General features: G+C 32.3%; 1 long non-coding RNA gene across 3 annotated transcripts in view; it reads right to left on the bottom strand.

Moving 5' to 3' along the window:
- Positions 1-25896, bottom strand: part of LOC144357856 (uncharacterized) — a 64565-nt gene that overhangs the window by 26108 nt on the left and 12561 nt on the right. Inside the window, exon 1 of one of the 3 annotated variants that reach the window (XR_013421738.2) lies at positions 25322-25387. The exons of the other annotated variants lie outside the window; for them this stretch is intronic. This is a non-coding gene — a long non-coding RNA (uncharacterized LOC144357856). Of the gene's footprint in view, positions 1-25321; positions 25388-25896 lie in introns of those variants that run through there. 3 annotated transcript variants of the gene reach the window in all.

Here is a 25896-nt window from a genome sequence, read left to right as displayed (position 1 = left end):
ATTTGATATGTTACAATCATGATAAGTAAATGGCCACCATGTCTTTCATTCTATTGTCACAGTCGTTACTGGCTTCAAAACTATTTTATGGGTAAACTTGACAATTTATGTCATGATAAGCAGCCTAGTGTAAACCACTTGGAGTGCTGAGTGACAAAGCTCATTGGATTTCAATTCCAACACAATTGGTCTTGAACCAAACCATTGACAGAACCAATTTATATCACAACACTACTGGTCAAGTATACTCCAAATGTCATAAATCATCATACTCAATATTATAACCTCTTAAACAGCTTCACACCTAATATACAAAGGCAATGTTTCAGCTTAAAGGGGAATACCATTATAAACTCTGGCAGGGGAGATGGTGTCCTGATTACTGGTAAAGACAGATGTATTCTACAAGCATTTTATGTCATCTTTAAATTTTGTCAGTTGTTTGCTCATGTAGATCTTTCCAAATGATCACTGCAGAGTAAATGACCTAAGGTAGATGCCTACTAATAAATTTAAAAACCCAGAATTTATTCATTTTGCAATATAAGGATATTAACCTAAAAAAAGTTGGGGGTCACCAGCCTTTTTTTCGAAAAATTGAAGGTTGTATTTTAGTGGAAAGTCGCCATTTTGACACGATTATAACACTTTTACCACAGGTTCCTATGGCAGAGATATTATGCAATATCTCAAAATCTAGCCGGGTGACATAGGCTGAAAAAATCATATATTGTTAATGATGGAGTACTTGTTATTCTGAATTATTTAAAAAATCTGGGTTTTAAAAAGTGTCAAAAAATACAATTTTTCTTTAACAGTATGTTCTATGGAATTGTTCTAAAAATAGCAATTTTCAAGAAATATTAGGACACGTTTCTCAAAAAGCATAACTGTGAAACACAAAATAATGCTATTTCATTGTACCATAGGACATTAGCTTCATTATTGTACATAATAAACTAATTAACATTGTCATGCGATTTATGACCAATTTTGTCAAAAATTATGACTAGGCTTCTTGTAACCTTAACCAATCAAAGAATATACCAGCATCATATTGCACACATGGAGTATGGCACTTTAAACCCGGTATTCTGAGTGGATGTTCAAAATTATGAGATATGAATGAGACTCCATATGGTAATTGTTCACATCTATGTGTGCAGCCCTCACACTAAAACAAAATCGCAGTAGTAAAATTAAAGTGAAATACAAATCAAAGAAAGCTTAGAAAGAACTCACGTGTGCTGAGAGTTTTGGAGACACATTAAAAATTAATTCAAAATTACTTACACTTGAGATATTGATGGAATAGCTGAAAACTAATTATGCAAATAAGGTAACTAATATGAACAGATTTAAGTGTAAAACTAATAAGGTCTGCACAATGTACCAAGTTTCATTGAAATGTGATTAGAACCAAAAAAATATTAGTTATTATGCTAATTAGAGAATTAATATGAACAGATTTTAACCCAAAATTAATCAGGCTGTCTATTGTCCTAGAGCATTTATGGACCAAGTTTTATTCAAATCTGATGATCAATACTTGAGATATCAGTATTAATTAATTATGTTAATTAGGTGATTAAGAAGCATAAATATTTACCAAAAACTAATATGGTGCATAGTCTTAGGTTCATTGAAATGTGATGGGTACTATTTAAAAGTTTCATTGAAATCCAATGAGTGGTTTTTAGACATCAGTGCAACAGCCATAGAACAGACAAAAATTAACTAATTATGCAAATTAGGTAATTAATAGGCACAATTATTTATCCCAAAATTAATCAGGTCTCTGCATAGTCCTAGAATATCTATGTCACAAGTCTCATTGAAATGTGATGATTAGTACTTGAGATATCAGGTGAAAAGCTGAAAATTAACTAATTATGCTAATAAGATGATTAATATGCACAAATATTTACCCAACAACTAATTAGGTCTTCGCACAGTATTCAAGTAACTATGTACCAAGTTTCATTGAAACATGATCATTACTACTCGAAATATCAAAAGCTGAAAATTAATTAATTATGCAAATTAGGTAATTAATATGTACTGATATTACCCTAAAAACTATCAAGTCTGTGCAGTGTCATATTTATTGAAATGTTATGATTAGTACTTGAGATATCAGTGGAAAAGCCGAAAATTGATTAATCATTATGTAAATTAGGTAAATAATAATATTAACAGATTTTTACCCAAAACTAATCAAATCTGTGCATTAGTTCAGAGCATCCATGTGCCAAGTTTCATTGAAATCCAATGAGTGGTTCTTCAAAAATCAGTGGAACAGTCATAGAACAGCTTAAAATCAGTTAATTATCATGCAAATTAGGTAATTAATATTCATAGATTTTTACCCAAAACTAATCAAATCTGCGCACTAGTTCAGAGCATCCATGTGCCACATTTCATCAAAATCCAATGAGTGGTTCTTTAGATATCAGTGGAATAGTCTTGGAACAGCTAAAAATCAGCTAAGTATCATGCAAATTAGGTAATTAATATTCATAGATTTTTACCAAAACCTAATCAACTCTGCGCATTATTCCAGAGCATCTATGTACCAAGTTTCACCAAAATTTGATTAGTGGTTCTTGAGATAACGGTGGAACAAAAAAAGTGACATACATACATACCGGTACATACAGACATACAGACATACAGACAGGGTAACTGCAAAGACTTCCTTTTGTGCTTCGCACACGGGAGTCAAAAAATTTTACTCAGAAGTAACAATAATTATAGCACTTATGCTAACCAGATTGGAGAGATAGTAGAAAATCTGTTCAAATTATTGTTATCTGATAAATATATTTTTTTTTTTTAATTTTTCGAGTAGTAATTGTTTTTTTCCAAATGTACATTCCCAAAGTTTCTAATAGTCAACCCTTTACAGGGGCAATTTGAAAGTCAAACTTTAAACTTTTGAATTCCATATTTTTTTCATAATTTTTGGACCTAATAGACATAGTTACCCATAGGTTACAGGTCCTGATATACACAATTTTACAATGTAATACCTAATACCTAATAGTGTTATCTGTTTTAACATTTTATTGTATTTTTTATATCTGTATTTCTTGTTATTGTGTTGTTGTTGTTGTTTTTGATTATTGACCATGGTTAATGTATTCTCAATTCATTAATTTGAGTCAAATAAAATATACTATACTATACTATACTATAACATTTAGTACAACAAACCATTGAAAATGTCACAGCCCCTCTGTTCTTGCACATTAATACATGACAAATGATCAAGTGTATGAACCAGTTCTACGCTAAACTAATATCTTGAAACACCAGACAAATTAATGTGCGAGTCTCTGATGTCTATGTTGGAGTATGTAAAACATATATCACAATTCCAAATTATTGTGCATTGTGGAATAGTTATGCCAGATTGCGAGAGCAGACATGCTTTATGATTGGCAGAGTTGTGTTTGATTTGGTCATCTTTCCCACAATGCATTATGATTTGGAATTGTGATATGGTCTACGGCTGCCAGTCAACCATCTTGTATGGTATTGTGACACAAATCAACTGTTGTTGATATGCTAGAACACAATTGGCTGTGAACCAAGTTTTGACCTAATTGGAGAGTTTATATATATAAGATATGAGAAGAAATGTGCAAAGAAAAAAAAAATTGGTGATTTTTGCCAAACAAAATGGCTGACAGTCGGCCATCTTGAATTGGATTGTAACACAAATCAACTTTTGTTAATGTGCTAGCACACAATTATTTGTCATCTAATTTGACTGCATGAATTTGAGATATAAGCCAAAAAGTGCACAAATGATAAAAATTGATAAATTTTAACCAATATAGCAACAGGTGACAATCTTGAATTAGATCGTTACATTATCAACTTTCTCAGATGTGCTAGAACACAATCGTCTGTGAACCAAGTTTGAACAAAAACAAATGGCAGACAGTTGACTATCTTGAATGAATTATAACACAAATCAACTTTTGTTTATGTACTAGCACAGAATTGTCTGTAAACCAAGTTTGAACCTAATTGGACTATGTGAAGTTGAGATACAGGCCAAAATTTTTTGAAAAAGGACGAAAATTGCCAGTTTTAGCAAGATATACTTCAAAACACTGCACACCAATGACTCAATGACCCAATGAGTGGAATTTAACGATTCACATTATTTACATGGTTATAAATTCACAATTACAGCTGATTAACTGTATTTCCCTAGAAAACACAATTTGGGTTACTGTCATCAATTAAAAATCTAGTTTTGTTGTCAACAGTCTAAGACTATAAATATTATCAAAGACTTATAAGATGAGGGTATGCAAGTAGTATGACATGTAATTTGATCACAAAATTGCACATCAAATGTACATTTTTTAGAATAACTAATACAGATGAGTGAGTCTGTGAAAGTACTGATTACTGTTCATCTTAGATGGTCTTTGATAGTGTACTTGCTGTATTTGCAAAGCAGGTAATACATGCATTTTGCGTTTTTGAGTGATAATCTTGTTCTGTTTACGCAATCAAACATTTTCATGCATCCAGTGGGTTCTGTGATGCTGTTGGTCAGAAATACATTCAACTGACATGCATGAAATGAGAATGCTCTTAAGTGCTTGCAAAGCATAAGAGTTTGCTTTCTGTTTGATCTTGACCATATATATACATGGTTATGAGAATTGCATACCCTTATCTTATAAATCTTTGATCATATATATTAAATCATTAAACTTGTGAGGTTAAAATCTGTTTGCTGAATATGGATAACTTTGAGTATCTCTGAGATGTTTGAATAAGTTTGTATGATATTTCAACCATAGGTTATGATTCAACATGAAATAAAAAAATTGTATGAAACAAAGAAAATGCAAGTCAGCCATTTTAATTACCTGTGCTTATACATCCAATTCATTTGATGCAAACACTTTTTTTTTTTAATTTATAATAAATCATACACTAATTCTGATACAATAGCAAATATAATTATTTGTAATACTCTTCAACTTAACAATATTCTGTAGAAGAAATACTTATACCGTGTATTTGCACTGAAATAATATACCACAATTATCATTGAATCCTGAACAAATAATTATTTTTAGAGGTGGATGAATTGTTTAAAAGAAAATAATAAAATCTTATTTTTTTGAGTCATTTGTAGAATTAAAGATGGTCATTTCAGAAAAATGTTTGAAATTTTGAAATAAAACACAGATTCAAATGTTTAACTAGTTTTAGTTTACAGGAAGAGATAAGAGAATTGGTAGCAACTGGATGTGGCCATATTCTGCTAGCTGATTGAATTGTTAGAGAAAAATAGATAAATGAGTATTGTCGTAGCAAACATCAGAGGGGTCCAACTATTAAATAGAAGATCATTTGTATGTATTTGGCTATTTTACATTGGGTATACCGGTAAGTACTGTAGATATGTGCTATATTAGTATATTTATCCAACGCAATATAACATGACAACAATGAATGGTAGAGAATTCTAAGACGGCCAATCTTTTCATCATACATATGCACGTCTTTTGTAGATGTACTTTCTAATAGAGCCAATCGGTGTACCATTCATACATTGTACATTTTTTTGAAAAGAAAACGTGTAAGTTAGCATGGCAAAGAATGGATTGGGTTAAATTTGCTTCACGCTGAGTACTTAGTTAGGAGGCTTGGCTTACCTCCAACAGTTGCAATTTACCTTGATTTGTCAAACATATAAAACGAATTGAGCAAAATAGGTACTTCAAAGAATTGATTTTTTAATTTATCAGTCAACAGTCAGCAGGTCGTGTTTGCTGGTATGTGTGCTTGGGAGAATGGAAGGTGTTGAAAGACAAAATGCAAATTGATTTTAATATCAAATTTGTTATTATGGTCAAAATTTTACTGTTTTTTTACTTTATAAAATTTGTCAATGGTGGCCATGAGTCTAAAATTATAGTGAACACAAGCAGACTGACTCCAAACTATATAGGTATGAGTGAACAAGATCCTTGACAAGACCACTACCTCTATTTTAACAGCTATTAGGTGTCACTGACAAAATGAAAAAGAGTTGAGAGGGCAAAGTCTCAGAGCCAGTCAGACAAAAGGCTGTGTGGTACATAATGAGACATGGTGACCCAGGGCACTTTGGTAAACGTGATTCTTTTGTACCACTACTTGGTTGGTACACTTCACGACTGCATGTTTAAGGATAAGCCCTAGAACAACTTAACACACTACACTGGTTTCAGTTAACATCAATCAACAAATAATTCTACTTAATTTTAGGAGTGAATTATTTAAAAACTTGGGAGGGGAGAAAAAAAAAAAATCTCAAAATGTTACCATATGGTTAAGGTTAAAAATAATATATTCAATGAAAGATTACTTGATTAAGAAGTGACAGATAGGAGGAAAATCAGATGTTGATAAGAAAAAGTAGGTTTATAGCCCCCTCCCAATTATTGAATTAATTAACCCTTAGTAACCTCCATATACCTATGTGCAACAGAATATATTGACCACATTAAAACACAATCCCCACGAGGAATGTAAACGAGAAGCCCTTCTATTCAGTTGAGGCAAACACCTTTAGTTTCTTATAGAATCTGATAAATATCTTCAAAACTGGTGTAATAATTTTTACATATCTTTCTACTAAAACCCAAACTAGTCTTGAAAAGATAGAATTTTACCCTGCTTTGAACTTATAAATACTTTATAACAAACTTTTGATGGGAATTTCAAGCAGATATTAAATAGATTTTTTTAAATGACAAAGGCATTGAAATTGTTTGTTAGAATCCCACAAACTATGCTAAGAATGTTCACCTAAAAATAGCAAATATTGTCATATCTGTTTAGTACTAAACTAGCATGGATGCAATTAGAGAGAAACACAGAAACATGATAACAAGTTTTAATGTACACTAAATGTGACTAAATTTAAGCAAAAGTTAATGCAAGTTAGTTGTGGAACTTTTAAGATATATTAAAAAAAATATGTCAAAGCAGGGATTGAAATAGAATTTTTTCCCTGCATGCACAGTGTGCATGTTGAATTTGAGATTTATCTGCACTAACTTGTTGTAAAATGCATGGCCACCAATTTTAAAGTTTTAATAAAATTCACGGGTTCTTGATTTTAATATGCTATCATGAAAGAATTTTCTTTTTTCGAGTTATCTTACAATATTGGTTGAACTTAATTTAGGCTTAGTGAATATAATGAGAAAATGTGTTAATTTCTACATGCACAGCGTGCACATTATATTATGAGTTTACTTGCACTAGCTAATAATCTATGTGCATAGTGCAGCGTGCACCAGAGTATTTTGAACCCTGCAAAGTGTAACATATTACATGGTCTTAATAGTTTGTTATCTAAATATGTGTACTTATGCTAGATGCATGTCAAAACTAGAAAAATACGTGGAACTCTTGTTTGTTTCCAGGGAAATAGCACACATCTATATACCATGCAGCCATTTTGATTTAAAATTAGGGAGAAATTTAGTATTAAAAACAATGGTCTAAAGCATGTAGAAAGTAAAAAACTTTTGTAAATTTCCCAAATGAGGGGAAATCATGGAATATTTAGGTACCGGTAGTAATAACACAGGGGTCGCTTTGAAAAAATTCGTCCTTGATAACATACTTACATCAATCAAAGTAGCTACTGGTTTATTATCGACTTTATAGGTGATAATATATCAAAAAATATATGCTTGTATAATACAATATAAATAAGAATAGCCAGTTTTCTAAGTGATGTTAGTTTAACCAAGGCATCAGCTGAAACACTTATTTTCAAAATTTAAGAAAATGGTATCAGATATGTGATATGTTAGTTAATACAAGTTAATTATTATCCAACATTGGTCATAAGGTCAACATGGTGACTTATTGGCTCTAGTGAGATAATACAGTCACTAACACATTGAAGGGAAGCTCTAAATGATATTGGATAAGATAGCAAACTATTAATTTGAATGAAATTCAAGGGATTCAAGAAGTTGTTCACTTTTCTATTCTAAAATATTTGGTTATCATGGAAACCTGCATGTGATAGCAAATAACACTGAATTAACTATACATAAACCAATAGTCAATTTGTTTATGAAGGAAACGTCAATGTATAGCATTTATGTTAATGTTTGTAGATAATTATTATTGTCCATAAGGCTCAGCATATAAAACAAAATAAAAAAAATCATGTGTTTTTTTAATTGTAAAATTTTCTTTAAAATTAAAATCGCACATTATAGATACATTCCAATGTCTACCTCCAGCTAGGAACCTTTGTTTCTGATTTACGCCAATAACTTGCCAAGGGGACATGATATGTGGCAATATTCATGAAATCACAAGTTCCTTGTGCTTGTTTTCATTAATTTATTATCTTAATTATTGGAGAAAAAATTATAATTTTATAGCTGTTTTGCTTATTTTTGCTGAGCCTACGAAGAGTTCCGATTTTGCGCTATAAGACATATTGCCCAAATCATTGATACAAATCGTCAGTTATTTTAATTGTTGTTTCAGGGCAGTGCACAGGGTGGTGATAGTAAAAGTATTTTTTTATGAAGTTTACCTGCTAAAACTATAGGTTCATGTAGGTAAACAAAATGCCAAAACTCAATAACATTCTTTCAACTTAAAGAGATGTACCGGGTACAATACATTCAGCTCTGCGAGGCTGCCATATATGATTGAACACCATGTTTTCTGTTTTAAGATTTATTCAAGTTCATTGTCAACCGAAGCCTTGGTTGAAAATGAGCTTTTTGGGTCACTAAAATTTATGTCTACCCCTTTTGGGTGAATACTAACATAGTTTAATTCATGTTGCTATGTTTTGGAACTTCAATGATGATTGCCTATATTTCAGGGTAAAATAATTAAGAAATTCTTAATGACAGCAATTTTGTCCACTAGAAAGCACCAGGATGTGTGACCTTCAAGGAGGTCATATAAGCTTTGAATCAATCATGTGAAATCAATTTGAGGTGGTAAGTATTTTTAGAAGCATACAGTAATTTCAGAAAAAATAAATAATCTTCATCAGGATTCTTTTATAATTTCTGACAATGATAAGTAACCGTAACTACATATGATTTTATCACAATACATTAACAAAAAATATGAGATATGGTGAGAACTTTTTACCATGATTTCAAATGGTAAATTGCTCAACAATCACTATTTTCAAGTAGTTTGGTGAGCATATATTTTCATCTGAGTTTTGACAACATAAAATAAAAACACTTTAAAAGTCAACAAAATCTGATTTGTTTTTAATGTTTTAATGTTTTTAATTGATAACAGTAAATTTTTCAATAATTTTGTCAATTAGCCTCTGTGTTAAGTGGATTAGAAAATGACCAAAATAGTGATGGCAACTGAGCTTTTTACCATGGGAATCACATTGTTATATTTTCTTTGTATCGTCAAGACCAAAAATGAAGCCAATCTAGGGTTTGGCATTAAATTTCAAACTCAAATGTTCATATGTATGCTGTCTTATGTATTTACTATTCAGTGACTATTCAGTTGTCAGAATTGCAAGAAGTAATTTTGAGAAACAGTTTGTGAAAACTCACTTGAATTGAATCTCAATAGTGAAACAATAGTGAAAGGAGACAAACTTGACGGCACTGATTTTTGACAGACAGACAGTTTCATCTATTTTTGTAGAACAGAATATGGTAGAAAAGCTTATGAAATTAAATCTGCAGAGGAATTTTATTTTAATTCCCCTAAACTCCCACAAGTTGCTTTTAATCGGACAAACCAACAAACTGTTCTCTCAGTAGTACATGTTTTTTAAGAAGCCAAAGACTGTGAAAAAGTTTTTTTAACGATTACAAAGCTTAGGGTGAACCAAGATAAGCTAGTACTTGAAAACCAACTTATTGGAAAGAATTTGACACCCAACAACAATTACGATAAAACATGGAAAATGCATCAGACACAGAACTGACTTGAATAAATAAGATGGTAGCCAGACAGGTAGAGTCATGAAATGCTTTATTTACTAACTAATATTTGTACTAGCGGTTTAATCAACACTTCAAAACTCTAGGCAGTTGTCAATATTAACCCAACTAACTGACAAGGGCAGAGACTTTGTTAGACGGAACAAAACATAACACATTTCCTTTCTAGAGAAGGGCTGGGGCTGCACAGTGAATTGCGTGAAAAAACCTCGACCAAGTGTTGCTCTTGAATATATGCTCTATTTACCAAGGGAAAAGATATTTTTAAACTGAATCTGTCAAAGAATCATATAAATTGAGGTTTGAAGGAGACTGAACTAATTGTGTCACACGCTATCAATGATTTTTGAGGGGGTGTGGCTTGTACCCTGCTTTCCTTGTGTACATGCAAAATAGTGGCTCAGTTTGAATGGGAAAACCTACAGTACATCACAATGCAAAAATAAAAAAATTAAGATTTTAAGAGTGATGTGTAAAATATGATGGATTAGAATGAAGGATGTCTGACCTACTGCACACCTGACAAAATTCTGTTTGAAATAGAGGGATGGGCACCCTGCCCTCTATTTTCGTATAAGCTCCACCCTTGGTAACATAATAGTAGAGAAATAGAATATGAAAGAAGACCCCTTCCCCCCTCCCAACCTGCCCAACATATACAGCTAATATGACACAGAGTGAGTTCAGGATTAGATCTTGAGTTCCAATAATGATGGTAGACATTTCTTTTATGCATAAAAGTTGTGTGATAGTGACCAACCATCCATATATCTCAATTTAATTATCGCATCAGGCAGTGACATAAAATTAATAACAAGAACATATACTGCTTGATTGATCAAGATAGATAGATAGAGATTAGATCAGTAGATAAATAAAAATGAAGAGAAAGAAAAAGAAAGAAACAATGTTCTAGATCATGGAATGCATAAATTTTGAAAGGTATGTGTGTAAATGTTTGTTTCTGTCAATTTTAGCTTGATTGAGTGAGTGAATGGGAAAAAAACAATTACAGTCAAATCCATGTGACTTCTTATCATTGGGTGTCAGGCATTAACAGACAATGTTGATGTATAACTTACACCTGTACTTCTTTTAAAGTAAACATCATGACGTCACGGTGTAAAGTAATTGAAAACCTTAATAAACTCCAAGAACAGCATGTTAAAGTATTAAATGAACTTAATTTCAAACATTTTGCTGTTTTAAAATCAGTGTACAATATTTTCTTTATTAGTGCTTATGTAAATGGCAAAGGTCTGTCCATGGTTAATTAAGTCATATTTTAATGATTAAATACATAATTAATATAAGTTTAGGTTTATGTGTACACCTAATAAAACAAATATGGTATATCATTTACCAGGGGTATGTATTTTTACATCAAGGGTATGATTTTTTCTTATGGAAATGAATAAAATAGAATAATTTCTAAACAAAAATTGTTTTTGTACAGTTCCATTTCTCTGTCTGATTAGAAGCTAGCATTTACATTTTTCAATTGAGAAATTTATGCAACTTGGTTGCAGTACTAATAAACAGTACTATCAGCAGTGCTATAAAATACATTAGCAACCAAAAAAAATTGGACACAGTCTCTCTCTAGGCAACCAAAAGTTCAGACTTTGAACTCAAATATCCATATGATGTTATATACGTGATTTAAAGCAAATCAGTCAGAAATGATAGAGTCACTGATTCTGAAATAGAACAGTAGCCATCCAGATTTGACACTGATTTTATCATCCAACTACATTTTGATTGAAAACCGCAGTTGTGAGTTGAACATGATTGCATGCAGTCCAAGAGTCAATGGACTCTGATAACAGTAGACAGGTGGTTATTATAAATGGCAACACCGGCAGCTATGTATCCAAGATACACTAACAATTTAGTTCAGCAGTACATTATTTAAATCAATAAAACACAATTTATATTTCTAAAACAAACCATGTCAGGAAATAAAACATGCAATTTAAAGCCAAACTATGCAAGTTATTCCTTTTCCCTCCTCAATGATCACCTAATATGTGTATTGAAAAAGTTAACAGTTTATTATTTAAGAAATAAAGGACGCCACATTGCCGGTTATTTCACGATAACAGGACAAGGTTGGTGATTTGAGCAATAAATGGACAAGCCTTTTTCAGTAGAGCCTTTTATTTCAGTAAACATCCCCATTCGAGAAACACTTTGGTGCAAAAATTTGCACTCTTTTCTATAATTTCTTTGTTAATGTTGAAATAAATGGGCATAGTTCTTCATTAAAATGGATTTTGATGAATCTTTTTTTTATTTTTAAAAATATTTATAAATTCAAACTGAAACAACAAGGTTTCAATTTGACATAGAATAACTTTGAGACATTCCAAATGATGTCATTGCGCACTGTGCTCGATGATTAGATTCATCTGCCATTAAAATTCATAAACATTTATAAAAATGAAGGGAACAGGTCTGTTGTGTCGTTACTATTAAAAAACAATAACCTGAAATTATAGTCATATTTTACAGGCAAAGTTACATAATTTAATAATTATAAATTTGTTTCTCACTTTATATACTTATCCCAAAGTTAGATAAAAAAAAATAAGGATGGCCAACTATGATGTGTCACTGTATATACTACAAGTTTTCTTCATTTCGAATAGATTCAACTGTCCAATTATACCACTAATTTTAGTTTCAATGTTTCCATGGTTACCAACAGGAACAGGGGGTTCTAATGATGTTTATAACATATGCAAAAATATGAATTTTATACACACATTTACATCATATAATATGAATGAATCTTCATCCATCATCATCACTTTCTTTTTTCAATCTTTACTTCACAATTCTCAGTAATAATTTTGAAGATTATGACGGTTCAAAAATCTGTTATCAAATTATGGGGTTGCAAATTCTCAGAAGTGTAAAAATTTAAATATCAGTGTGTCCATGCATTCCATTGATCCAAAATCTGTTACTGGGTGACAGTTTACGAAAGGAGTTATAAGGCACGGTAACAATAAGTTACATTTCACGCTAATCTGTCAAACATATCCCAATTCCCGGGCTAAATTTATCTCTACATCCTACCTAGTACACTCATGCCAGTGAGAATCAAATTAATTATACTAATTCAAAAATGTAACAAACTAGTAACATGCACAGAGTTTTATGCCTTGGGAATATTTTTTCTTGATAGTATGTATGAGCGTCCTGGATGACAACTAGACATATGTTTCACTCACATATGTTTTTTTTTATGACCAATAAAGAATATTTGTGATAATTAACTTTCTGAAATATACAGTTTGCTAGCTTTATATACCCAACGTACAACTTACACCTGAAGATGTGTTCACAGCAGCATGACAAATACAGAGGGGTTTAAAAACTCAAACACCACCTATTGACAAATTAAACCAGTCGTTGCAAACTCCAGTACAAACCAGTGATATTTGAAACTACCTTTTAAAGAACTGTTAGCTCAAGAACTTATAGGGAAAACATCAAAAGACATCCATATGCATTGTAGGAGTGGTCTTTGTTCATGAATAACCAGCCTTGACCTGACATGCAAACTAAATGGTAACTGATATGACATCAGTAAACTCTACCTTTAAATCTTTTTAACAAAATCACAATCAAACTGTAAAATGGTAAAATTCTTACACTAAAACTTTATTGAAAGTTTTTTGTACATATGGAAATCACCTGGATGAGTAATCTTTTTTCACAGTTCTTTTTTTTCTCAACCAAATTCAAAGAAAGATTGAGTCTACATTGCAGCCCCAAAGGAAAATGACACAAGAGGTTTTTGAAAAGTTGACATCCTTTAAAAGGTTCAACAAAAAAAAAGTTGTTCAATTGGATATATGCATTGTTGTAAATGTGCAAGCGATCAATGTTCTTCAGAAGAAGAAGCATCAAGCCACGACTGCGAGTCATAATAATAATAAGAAAATACAGCATTATTTTGGTAGTTGATAAATGCAGATATTTGTTGAAATGAAAATCAACATTAAATAATCAAAAAATACGAAAAAACAATAATTACTGTTAAATAATAAGTGCAGCAGAGTTACATGTGTTTTTTCATTTGTACTGTTTATGTATTCTATCACTTTTTTTTCAGTAAATGTAGATCTGATGTATTGATAAATATTAGAGGCATTCACGCTAGCACGTGCCGAGACTCGGGCCGAAATATGTGTGTGGACGGTCAGGAAGTGCCAAAAAAAACTTTTTCTCGGTCCCAATAGATAAACTCTGCATGTACCAAGATTTAGTGACAAATTTAAGAAAACATATACTGATTGATACTAGTATGACAAGACGATGGAGGCAAGTGCAGCTATATATGGTCGGATGCTGTAGTAATGAATGAAATGGATGCAAACCATCATCAGCGATGTATAATTATGTGCTGCTGCAATCGTTTTTTTCTTGCAATGCTAAATCGATGAATTTTTCGAATCTTTTTTGGTGTTCATGTGCACAATGATTCGTAATAAATACCATAACAGCAAATATATATAACTTCCATATGACAATTATTTGTATCATCATATCGTTTTCCATGTTTGAATCAAATAACACAATGGCGAATGAGGGTGCGATTTCGGCATGAGCCGAGTGGGTTCTAAGTGGGTCCCGACTAACGTGAAGGCAACTGCTGTAATCCTTCTGCAAACACAAATGATTAAAAATTTCAGCACATGCCGAGAGCCCATAACGTGAATGTAGCAATTATAAATTCTTGTGAATTATCTATTTCATGGAAATTTGCGTTTACTTCACCAAATTTGTCATACAGTGTAGTGCAGAATCAGTGCTACATATAAACCAAATCTCCAAAGTCACAGCAACATATGGCTTCTATGTAGGACGGCTTTCCTTTTCACAAAACATATTTTGTAGGGAATCTCAAAAATTCTCAATTTCACTTGATGTGTCAGGATCAATTTTAGCACAGTACTGCTCAAATAAATGCTTATTTAATCAATATTGACAAGCAATTGTAAAAATATTGTGTATCTAAAAACCCTTCAATGAAATTACATATCTTCTTTAATTAAACAAGTTTGTTTTGTTTAAAGTTTTGTTCATTGTCTTATTTAGAAATGAATTAAATACAAAGATGTGAACTGCATATTCCCAGAATTGATTGATAAGATGTTCTCTATTATTATTTGAGACATTCACTTCTTTACAAGCAATACACACTGAATCTTAAATAAATAGAAACTGATATGAACTCATGCATTAATCCATTGAGCACCAAAATCAACTTTGTGACTATAAACAAATTGTTCATAGGAAATAACGTCTATTTGAACAAAGTACAAGAGGTTGCACCAACATTTTCCCAGAAAAAATTACAGCACTCAAAGGGGGAAGAATGAAACTAGAATACTTAACACAATTATCAACAAGGTTAAATAAATTTGCATGGTATACATGGGTACATGTTGTACACTGTATACTAAAAGTGGCTATGAAGACAATGCATACATGTACAACCTGAGGAAATGGGGAGAGTGATCCACATGACTTAAAATTCTTGCATGAAAATAAAAAATTGCAAAAAATGAATTTTTATTTCCTTTCATTCATTTACTTGTTCAACAGATACCTGTAAAGTTTTTCATTAATAAATGGCCGACTGAACACAATTAATAATAAGCTGTACCGGATATTGTACTTTTCCTAATGTCAGACTCGACTCGGGGCAATCAGACAATGTGTCGTATTACACTCTTGGTTCAAACCGTGAGTTGAATATTTTGAAAAGAGCGAGCTAGCAGGTAGGTAAAGTAATGAAGCCTGGGAGCTAAATTAATGACCTGTATCATTGCTATGTCACTCTCTTTTATTCTTTGTCCATGGAGTAAGCAGAGAATATAATATATGGCTTATGGAAATCAGTTAGCTAACACAATGCCTGCTATACTTTGTGTATCCAGGGTACACAGGTCGTGTTGCAAAAAACATTGGTTGATTAAAGTTTTTGGTTTCATAACTGGTTCCCCAAAGTCCAACACAGTTAAGATCTACTAACATAAAGATCCTGTTTTAGACTTACTGATGCTCTGTCAAACACGGCCGCTCACCAAAATTCTTCATTTTCCCGATTTTGGCAACTTGCTAATTTTACACTAATGAATGAAAATCACACTGATCAAACGTGTGCATATACCTGTTGGTAAAACGTTTGTAGAATTACCAATCACGTTATGCATTCATGCCTATTGTAATGTGATAAAACATTTGCCAAAAGAGAATAAATTACTCAGGGGTGAGAGCAATGGGCATGACATACAATATTTAAGTGCCTGTGGTACAAGGATCAACCAGCACGATAACACTGCAGAAGTTGAGTAAATAAAAGAAAACAACCAAACCCATAACTGTACGTCTCATACAACATATACAGTGGTCGCAACTTAAACATGTTTCTTATTTGTAAGTAGACTCAGGAGGCTACGATCTAATAGCAGTTTAGAAACTGATAAAGCTAGTTTAGTCTAGATTAATTGCCAAGAAACTCATTCAAGAGGGTTTATAACTATGAAGCACACTAACAAAAAAAGAAACCAAGCGTACATTTGTTTTTTCTAGCCATGTTGCTTACATTTGTTGTTAACATTAAGCTGCTTTTGTCAGCTATTTATTTTGATTATTGTATTTTAATTATATAGTATGTATGATGTGTTATTTTTTTATTGGAGTTTATACAAGCATTGTATTTGTGCTCGTGCCAAAGAAAATATCGTATCCTAATTTTAAGTGTTCCAACATTGAAGCTGAACCATCCCCAGGGATATAGTAGCAGTTTAAACAAATTTACTCACTGACGGACTCAGTCTGGACATTTTACAGTGCCTTTTGCGGTAAATCATACTCACATACTTAACTTATTTTGACCATAGACACAACTGTCATTTATGTAAGTGCATGTCTTAGTAATAGAGAGAACATGAAACATTTTAAATGGTTGCTAGATGCGTTAATTTTAAAAATTATTTATTGTTATTTTATTTATAATTTTTTTCGTTTTGCTGACACCGTTTCTTCCCCACTCATTTTAGCTTTTGTGGAGGCTTTCCACGAGTGATGTGTTAATGCATCATACATTGGTCTGTGTTGTAAATTTATAAGCACTATTGTGAATGTGCAAGCAACCAATTTCTAAAATATATTGCCATGTAGAAAACAGTGTAAAGACTTGACTGCGGACCATAATAAGAATAAGAAAATACAGTATTTTTTTTGTACGTGATAAAAAAGTTGAAATGAAATGAAAAACATAAAATTAAATAAAAAAACAATAGTAAGTTACACAAAAACAACAAATATAGTTTCAAAGTGCAGCAGTATTACATGTTTGTTTTTTTCATTTGCACAGTTCATATTTACTTTTTCAGTAAATGTAGATCTGGTGTATTCATAAATATGTAAATTGTTGTGAATTATCCAATTCAGTTTACTTCACACAATTTGTCATACCATTGTCATACCCAAATCACCACTGTCACATCAACATATGGCTTCTATGTAGGACAGATTACCCATTCACTAATCATATTTTGTAGGGAATCTCAAAAATTTTCAATTTAATTTATGATGTGTCAGGATTAATTTTAACAGTTTGACCACAGTATTGATTAAAAAAAAAAATTATTTTATCAATATTGATTAACTTCAGTGTTGTAGATGTGAAAGACAGATCATTTACAGTGTTGTTATTGTTTATTTGATCTGTAGTTGGTCGTCAATACAAATTGATTCAGTTCACAAATACTATTTTTGGTGAATATGCACTTCTAATAGAACAAATACGATAGTCACTATGAACAACACTGCATTCACCAATCTACTCACAGTACACTAGATTTCTAGCATTTCATTGCAACTTAATGAAAAGGTATATGAATTTTATTTGAACATAGTGCTGGTTGTTTTTCTTCCATTTTTATTGTATTTCACTGTACACTTTATTATATTGTAATGAACAATGAAATGTTTCCATTGTAAATGGAAAGTTTGACAACACTACATTCAAGATGATTTTGATGAATTGCCAGTTTTCAAAAAAAAAAAAGAATTTCTCAAATTATAAAACTCAGCGCAAAAATATTTGTTTCTTTTTATATTCTCACCCAAATTTCCCCTAAAACCTGTCAACAATGGTAAAATTTGATCATTTGGGAAAAAAATTAAGTCTGAAATTAAAAACAAAATAGTGGACAAGCAGTGCACTATGATTTGGCTGTGGCAAATCACCATAGCAACAATTTACCATCAGACTAGACTAAACTCCAGAAACGGTCTCATATAGCTTGGTTCACAGCGCAGACTAGCTTCAGTTTCAGACCACACACAGATGAGTCAATGATATTCTGATACTGGAAACAAAGTTATCTCTTGGCCCTGAAAACCCTTGAGATAAGAAAGTTGTAGTTACTAGTTTATGGCAATCATCACCTCATCAACCCAATTAGATTCAGAGAGGAGATGGGGGGATAGGCTCCTTAGCTTACTGTTTTATTATCATACTAAGTTCACACTTGAGGAATAAAGATGATTTCTGATACTTTTAAATCCAGGTATTCTATCTTTAGAAAGGCATCAACACAGTTTTGACATATATTCATTGTACGTTGAAAACATTCTAAACAAGATATTACAATTATGTGATGCCAATCCATATTCAGAATTGGTAGCATTACAAACCAAACTCTACGTGAACTAATAAAAACTTTTTTATTTCATACAACTTTTTTATCCCTTCTCAACACACTCACTTAACTCCTTAAATTTCATAATTTTTCCACCAACACTTTGGTGAAACATTTTTTATATTTATACTAAATTTTCTATATTTTCATTAATAATGTCTTGATCAAATTTATTAAAAAATAACTTAATAAACTAATTTCTGTGAATCAAATAATTTTCTCAGTCTTTTTTGGTACCCTAAACTGGTGTCATTTCATTTGAGAAAAAGAAAGTTAAGTTGAGGAATTTTACAACTGCCACATCTTACCTTTAGTATATTTGCTGGGTCAGCGTAACAAGGCCAAGTGGTAGACTAAAATGCTATGTTTCTTTGTCCTTCATTGTTAACATGTAAACAACTTTGGTGAACTTTGAATAGCCGATTTAAGCAAAACCTGTTTTGGCTGAGGTATGTATTTTGATATGGTTGTTTTACAAGTTCTTTGTCACATATAGGAGGCAATACAGTCAACAGTGATTAACTTGTGAAAGACAGGGAGCCACTAAAGGTGTCATATGTCTGGGCAGATGGAGGTCAGCCAAGGGGGAAAATCATCACCATCAACACCAGATGCAGCTAATGAAGAGAGAAAATATACACGATTTAAGCCAAAAAACCATGGCAACCTGAGACAGTAAGATGAAGAATCTAAGACTAGGCAAAGTGACAATTCAAAATGTATACTTCATAATTTACCATATTATTTACGGTGAGTCAGTTTCACTCAAGTGTGTATACAAAGTATTAAAAGATGTTTGCTCCAAAAATGGGAATGTACTTTAATGTTAGTTCAACTATAACAATGGTGATTTGGTTGGCAGTCTCAAAGCAAATATGTTTCCACCCAGTCTCTTCATGATTTGTACAGGCACAAAAGTGAGAAGAGAAGGAGTTTTGCTTTACCAAGTAGATGAAATTGCAGAGTAAAAAAAAACAAAAAACTGAGAGATTCTCTTTTAGAAAATCTAAAGGAGACAGAGATAATAATTGTGCTGCACAGATATCACTCTGCACTGCCTTTTTAACTGTAATAGAACACACACCAACTGACATCCTATTGTGTAGTACGTTTACTTCTGTCTTGAAAACATGTAACATGTAAAGATGTATCAACTACCAACAAATTCTGGAGTTTTCTCACTCATATTTACTTTGAACTTCTAGTAAATGTTCCTCCCACATAACACAGGGCAACTATTTGCCCTCAAGTGAATTAATTTCAATTCAGTCCACTATAAGCGACAGGTTTCTCAGTCAGTGTTGAACTGTCACTTAATGAGACAGGAAATTGACTGGTTCGTGGGTTTACCAACTTTTTGATTAGGTTTATATGGTGAGTGTCAAAAATGTCAGTATATTTGTACACTGTGTTTTGTGTCCAGCCAGCCATGGCAAGTGTATAAAATTAAGAAAATTTAGCATGCTGCTTGGTTCAATAAATGTATAACGTATATTTCAGGCAACAGTGTACCGTAATACCTGATTAAAGTGAATAATTTGTTGTAAGATGTTTGCAGAAAAAAATCTGGAAATCAGAAGAAAGTTGGAAAAAAGAATAGGGTTCTGAAGATACAATGCAGGATTCATTCTTCTACGCTTGTCTTACATTCTGACCATTTACAAAATGACTTATTTACTGTGTGATTTTTTTCATGAAATTTTTACAGTGCACCTAGAAGTTCAACCTAATGTATTTATTTTAACATTGAAGCTGGTCAATTGCCAACAAATACTTCCTCAAAACAAAAATATCCTAAAACATATTGGTGTGGTTTTGAACACCTGGGATACAAAAAACTGTCATTAATGCAAAGGTTTAAATACTGTACAGAAAAAAATATAGAATCGAATTAGTATTCAAGACAAAACTAACTTGTGTACATAGTAATGTATAAACGGACACTCTGATTGCTCCTAAGGGATTTCCATGGCTACCAGGCTGGCTTAAAACAACAAATAACATGTAAGAGTTAGGTACTGATTATGTTACACTACTTATCATGTATCTTGGATGCTTTGGGGATACGAAAAAAACTCTGTAAAACCAGAGTCTACAGTTTGACCTACTTTGTCAGATGGGGCAGGCGACACTATAGATTACAGTAAAAGAAAGTGAGAAATTTTTTTGTGTAGAAGGGGCGCAGTTGTAAGGTATCAGCGCATAAATCAAATAAGCTGTCACGATTGCTTTTACATGGTTAAATGCCATATAGAGTAAAATACACACACTATTTCTATAGCCACACACATAGGGGTGTGGAAGCCGACAGTGTTTTACAGCCATTTTGTGACACCTTTGGCTCTTCAAGTTTCAGGTAATGCCTTTTTAAAGGTAAACTTGGAACAAAACCAAATTCCCGCGAGGATTGGCTTGAAAGGTTTGCGCGCATACACAAACATGGACAATATTTGTCTTGTAACAAACACTTCACAGGTTCTGTTAGAAAGTACAAAATGAGTGTCCAGACAGAATACAGGTTCACTGAATGTGAATATAAGTTAGACCTAGTCACACTTATCCGACAATTGCTACTTATAGCCAAATTTCTGTCCAATTTTCATTGTGACATTTATCATTAATCACACTTGGAATACTCGTTTCCCAGTCTTTTTATGTCCTGCATGGGTTCGGGACTGTCTCATTTCATGACTTTTTCAATCCACAAGTACATTGTTGTCGGGAACACGAAAACTGAAGAACATAACCTTATTGAGATTGATCACATTTAGAAACAAGGACAAACTAAAGTGCAGTTAACTCAAATCAGTGAATGCAACGAACCAAATACATGCAATACCTCTATCACTGACGAAAGAATTTATCCTCACAACTTTACGAGACAGGTTTTACAAATTCATCATCACTGTACCTAAAATTACCTAACATGCGTACCAATGGAGTTAAAATTTGAAGGTTTATGTAAAACATTTCTAAATTGCACCTCCAGAGGGCAGCAGTCAATTTAATTTTGTTTCAGACACACAAGGGTTGTCAAGAACAATATTGAAGGTAATATCTAGAATGTTAATACCCCTGAACAAACAATCAAAGTCTTTCACTGCCAAGTCAGCTAGCTACAAACAACTCCCATAACAACTCACTCAACCAACCAACACAGTTTTTACACAGTAGTAAGGATATATGCTACAATACAAACTACCGGTACATACAGTCATACAGATTAAGTATAAAAACTGTTTTAGTTTGAGTGTATTTGAAGACTGATCTTTAGATTTATGTGTTTGTTAAAATAAGCATTTTTGTTTAGTTTTGAGCTTAATTTCATCCCAAAAGAGGTATAGCCAACAGACTACTGTAAAATCTGTATTAGAAGCCGCGGCTTCTATTAAAATGGTACAATGCAACAGAGGGGATGCGGCTTCTATTAGAACATCTACTACACATATGAGAAATGGTGAATTTTTGGTTCTGAATTGTTCAAAAAAATGGGTGCAACTTCTATTAGGGATACGGCTTCTAATACAGATTTTACGGAAATATACACATTTGACATATAACATATGAATATCTAATGTGTATATCTGTATGTGCAAGCTGTACATGTTTAAAAACTAAAATGTTTCAAAAATGTATTAATTTTTTTTTACACATTTTTGAAATTTTTACATTTTTGAAATGAACATTTAGCATTTTTAAAACCCACTTTGAGCTGGGAAGCTCTGCAAGTTTGGCAGTTTTGAAATGTATGTTTGACATTTTTGAAACCTTTTACATTTTTGAAATTTTCACATTTAGCATTATTGAAAGTTGACTTTGAGCTGACAATGCTTGCATGTTTGGAATTTTAGTCATGTGTTTTAAATTTTTGAAATATGCATTTGGCGAATTTTTCAAACTCTACTTCAAAAAGTCAGGTTTCAAAAGTGCCAAACATGCATATTTTGCATTTTCCAAACTTAACTTTGGGCTGGAAAGATTTTAGGCACATTAGGCATTTTTAAAATTATTAACATTTATGAAATGTACTTCAGGCATTTTTAAACTATGTACAAAGTATAAACCACATCAATTGTTCGTAAAATATGTATCCTATTATAATTTTTTTTTTTGGTACCAATTGTTCTGCCATATTCAAATACCAAAAAAAAAAAAACACATTATTTTCATCTATTTTTAATTTACCATAAAATGATCACCATAAAATGATCACCATAAAATGCCAGTAGAACATGTGTATTATTCAAATTTGCATTTGAACAAAATATCTGCATGTATACACAAAAACCAGAGAAAATATAATTTTCACCTCCATTTTTTACCCAAAATGACAAAAATACTAAATGCTAGCATAGGACCACCATAAAATGTCAGAAGAATAATTGTGTATTTGATTATAATTTGTCTTTGTACCAACTTTGAACAACATTGCTTAATTCAAGTCCAAATACCAGAGAAAACATCATTTTCACTCCTGATTTTGAACAAAATTGTCTCCCGCATTTTCATGTACCAGGGACAACATTGTTTGAAAACCTATTTAATATGGATGAATCAAAATAATACTCCACATGCACCTGCCAACAATAATCCATTGCTTTTTTCCAACAGGGGTTGAGAAACACAGCATTTCGCAATTTCTTTTTTAAATAACACGCTGTTTTATGTGACTTTTTCTACTGTTCCATATCCGGGAATCTATTTGACTTGTACATGTGTATGTAATATTTTTTGTTATTAGGTAGAAAGTCTGTCGTACATTTTTGGGTGTTGTTCACTGATCAATGTTTTTGCAGCGAATGATTTATTTCGTTGTTCAGGGTATTAACATGCTGTATATCACCTTTAAACCAAGGGTGGCGGGTTGTCAATTTTATGGCTGCCAATGCTGTCTTGTTTCTTTAACATCAAAGATCAGATGATAAAATTTATGACTGTGACTCTTATACACGTTGAGCATGATACAGTTACTGATATTTTCAATAAAGTTCTATTCCCCATATGTCCTACAAAGACACAAAACCACAAATTGTCTACCATTCAGAGAATAACCTGTTGCTGTTATTTTCTGCAATGGAACATTGAGTAACTAAAACAACAAGATGTTTGTGATGGTATTGTCAAAGTCATATTCATTTTATACCACAACAATCTTAAACACTGTAAACAATATCTGTGTTCATGTATACTTAAATTTCAATGTACAAAGTGAGCACAGAGTAAAGTAAAGTTAACCACTTGTATTTCACTCGCAGGTTTCGTCATCACACTTTTCTGGTAACAAAAATAGCACATGAATTCATAAGATTCCCACTATGAAATAGAAAAGTGTTGAGAATACTATTAAAGTGAAAAACTACAGAATTGTCTATATTTAACATAGAGCCTCATTCAAGGTGCAATAGCAACAGCGATATGTGTCTACTATCTATTGTTATATGCATTAGAACCGTCTTGAAAAACAAGCTAATATGCATGTTCTCCAAAGATTACAAATTTTGTTGTGACACATCACATGCATGTGGTCTCTGCACTGGGTGTATTCATAGCCACAGACAACTCATCATGTTTGAAATAGTTCATTGCAATAAAAAAAAAGTTAAAATATTTATTGTTTTTAAAGTTAAAATCAAAAGTAAAAGGAATCAATAGAATAAAATAATAAAGTATGATTATACTCTCAGTGCAACAAGAGCATTCCTTTCATCATTATAAATTTCATAATTCAAATTGAAATAAGAGGTTTCTATTGGCCAATTGAATAACACTGGAATATTTTTAAGTAAGGTTGGTGTGCACTGTGCACATTGATTCAATCGCCATTGAAATTGTTGTGCCGAGAATAAAACCATGAAAAGGAGTTTATTTCAAAAACACAAGCCATATAATTTATTAAATTCTGTTGATGCTGTATCACTATTATTTGCATTTTAATGATAAAAATCAAAGAATTGGGAAACAACTTACTGCAATTAATCTCGGCCAATAGATTTAGAGTCTTTATTCATATGTACTCGCACAGGGTCGGGGGTTGCCGGTTTTTTCTAACTTGGCACAAATATTTTTATAGATTTAGTAAAAACGTAAATGTATAGTGTTGCTGTGAGTGCAAATGAAGGACTTTTTTGAAATGGTGTAAAAAGCAGTGAAGAGATTATTCACGTAATCTGTCTGTCTGACTGTCTGCATGGATTTGTAGTCTGTCTGCTCTGCCCTGCGGCCACTTACCGACTGGGTGTTTATTTACTTGTAAATGTTGTTTGCTATGAATTGTCACACACTCGCACTGCCTCGACAGCTCATTTAGGGAAACGTGTCCAGAGGCTAAATCTACTACTAGTTGAACATTCAGATGCCGCGATTCAGGCAAGGTTTCTCAAACAAATACAAAAATGACAAATTCAAACAGCGAACAGACAAATCGTCTGCTGGAATCGAACAAACTTTAATAACAGGATTGACCTTCAGGAGAGACCTACAGTTTTTGACGAATTCAACTCGGGCTACGTGTGAAAACAGAGCATAACATAACAGAACAGAACAGAACAGACAGCCAAGTAAACGCGGTTAAAGAATTTACGAGTTATTCACCTGTGACTGGTCTTGGTATCAGCTGAGAGAAGACTGCCATCTCAGGTACGCAGCCAGGCTCAGAAAGTTTAACTTATATATACCGTAGAGGGCGACATTGCAAGTAAGAAAGCGTTCACACATGGCGGGATTGAAACTGGAACAGAAATTACATTTAAATGATACGGTGTTCATAAATCTTCGTGTCAGATCGTTATAAATCCTCAATATTGTTTGTCGGATAATACAGCTTACTAATAACTAACACCGGGAATACTGGTGGCGCTATATCGAATTAAGTCGCTGATCTACTGTGACAGCTGCTCTTTCTATAGGCTACTATTAATTGTTATTATAGGGTTCTTTTTATTATTTTTATTATATTGATCCCCTAAGTTGTCAAAGAAATGTTATTGAAATTCCTGACCATGTGAATATATACTAGAGATGCTGGAAGTGCTTCAATGTGAAGTGAATTCAGTATTTTTGTTTACGGAGCAATTAACATTACAACAATATTCATAAGCATGTACTAAGTTTTAATCTTTTTGAGCAAACTGTAGTAGGGATTTCAACAAAGCACGCTGAACATAAAT

The sequence above is a fragment of the Saccoglossus kowalevskii genome, chromosome 8, assembly GCF_978046115.1.
Source record: "Saccoglossus kowalevskii chromosome 8, keSacKowa6.1, whole genome shotgun sequence".
Taxonomy (NCBI): Eukaryota; Metazoa; Hemichordata; class Enteropneusta; family Harrimaniidae; genus Saccoglossus; species Saccoglossus kowalevskii.
The sequence above is the reverse complement of the archived record's forward strand: the minus strand, read 5'-3'. Positions and strand labels throughout refer to the sequence as shown.